Genomic DNA, 2,500 nt, shown 5'->3' with positions numbered 1-2,500 from the left:
TCTTTCCCTTTCTCTCTCTCTTTTCATTTTCCGCTTGGCGGGGGATATGCTTATTGGTGAAACGTACGCTGGGGGGCGCTACGTGTCTCCTTTTTTCCCCCTACATATTCGTCTCTGATTGGATAACGACATAGCCGTGTTCTTTCTCTTATTACGAATTATTAACGAAAAGGGACGAATGGCGAATAAGCTTTCCATCTTTTGAATCTTTAAATTCGAGTTATATGTGAAAGACGATGCTTTCAAAGGACAGAGTACATATAACAGATACAGTGAAACGCGTTTATTTACATCGTAACGTTCAATAAACCAACACTTGACACGACGTCCCTATTTATTTCATTAACGGTTCTTCAGATAGTAAAGGTCTTTTTGATATCTAACCTTTGTATTTAAGTAGATACATATGTATGTATGTTTATCGACGATCGGTATACAGCTCTCTTAATTTCACACGTTCGTTTCGCGAGCGAGTTTTCCATAATGATAAGTCGGCGCAGGGTAGGAACGCGCGCCATGCATTATCCAAATTGCAGTAGACAGCGTGAGTTGCATTCGACGACATCTTTTATAAGATTCTGCATACGTCGAAGTACTATACACCTTTCCACGAACATAAAACACAATGAAAAAGACAGAGATAGAGAAAGAGAAAGAGAAAGAGAGAGGGAAGGAGAGGGAGAGAGAGAGAGAGAGAGAGTAAAAGAGAGAGAGAATAAAAGAGAGAGAGAGTAAAAGAGAGAGAGAGAATAAAAGAGAGAGAGAGAGAGAAAGAAAATAGCATTACGAATGTAGATAAGACGTGTCCTGATGTTCGTAGGTGGGAGTTCTTCGAACGTGCGACAAATTCTCTTAAGAAATTCCTTTTCTCACGGTTTCTTGCTTTGCAAGGAACAGAAACAAATGCGTACTCTTCTTCCTTTCTCTCTTCTCGCTTTCTTCTTTCTCTTCCCTTTCGTCGGTCGCGACTCATTGACATGCAGCCGACGATTGGCAGAGGATACGACGCGGTTCACAGAACTATTTTTTCCTTTTACTTCGTTAGTTCGTCCACCATCTCTCTCGCTCTCCTTTTGACGTTCGACGAGGGTGCATCCAAGGAGATACCTCGGAACGAGTATCATACGCATGGAAAACAAATTGCGGATGAGCTCGCGCAACGGGTGGCAATGGGAATCCGTATTTTTTTTTTCTTTTCGGTCCCTCTCTCTCTCTCTCTCTCTCTTTCTCTCTCTCTATCTCTGTCTCTCTCTTTCTTTCTCTCTCTCTCTCTCTCTCTCTCTCTTTCTCTTTCTTTTTTTCCTTTCTATCATTTTTATCTTTACGAGGAATCCGGTTACACGGTCTATACATCGTAATGGATGAGATCGAGAGAAGTCCAAGTGGTCTCTCATTAATGCTTCATTAATGGACTGATCAAGCCTGGCAATTGGTCAAGTAGCGAGTACGAATGAACGATTTTCCTCCCACTGCTATAATATGAACGCTTGTCAGTATTTCCGGCTGAGAAGTCGTTTATTTTGATGAGTAGATAAGACTCGATAAAGACGAATATGTGTGTGTGTGTGTGTGTGTTTATGTGTTTATGTGTCTCAATGTTTTTATTTTTTTCGAGAAAAAAGAATACAGATTGCTTACAAACCAATATTGAAATAAGAAGCCTGAGCTTTTTCAAGAATTTATATAGGTCAACATTTTATACACACACACACACACACACACACACACACACACACACACATGTATATATGTATATATATATGTGTGTGTGTATACACAATATAAATGTACACATATCTATACGTACATACATATATACATACATACATACATACGTGTATTTGTGTGTGTGTGTGTAAGAAAATCATGCGTCGTAATAGGTACTTACATATAAAGTTGTTATAAACGTTTATCGTAGTCAAACTCTATGTCCAAGCCTTTCGTATACTTGTATTTAATGTAAAACACAGTGTATAAGTGAAAGGGTTTTTTGATCGTATATCTTGGCATTGAGAATAGGTATTTTTCAAGGAATTATATAAATAGATCAAATTGCTAATTTATATAGGTTAATAATTTTCAAATATACTATATGTTTATACGATTTGTTATACATATATACTTTATTTTTATTTTTCAAGTGTTTGATATCGTGAATGCTGGTAATAAATTAGCATTGAGAAAGAGTAATATAGAATGCTATGCTAATAAAATTATATGTAATTAACTCAGAACTATTTCAGATTATATATTTTTTTATATATTGATAAAGTATATTTTAAAAAATGAGTTTTTATTTATTAAACTTTTTTATTTCTAATGTTTTATATAAATGTTAGTTTATAAGAATGTAAATGTAATGCTCGATGTGTTGAGATTCTTATGCTTCATTTTTTTATTTTTAAAAGTTTTAGTTTTTAAGTTTTTAGTAAAAAGTATTTATTGAATATGACTAATTTAAGAAAAAAATGATAGATTAGTCGATTATCTGTTTCTTAGA

The sequence above is a fragment of the Vespa mandarinia genome, chromosome 6 (assembly GCF_050613455.1).
Source record: "Vespa mandarinia isolate Hongniang chromosome 6, ASM5061345v1, whole genome shotgun sequence".
In the NCBI taxonomy this organism is placed as follows: Eukaryota; Metazoa; Arthropoda; class Insecta; order Hymenoptera; family Vespidae; genus Vespa; species Vespa mandarinia.
The sequence above is the reverse complement of the archived record's forward strand: the minus strand, read 5'-3'. Positions refer to the sequence as shown.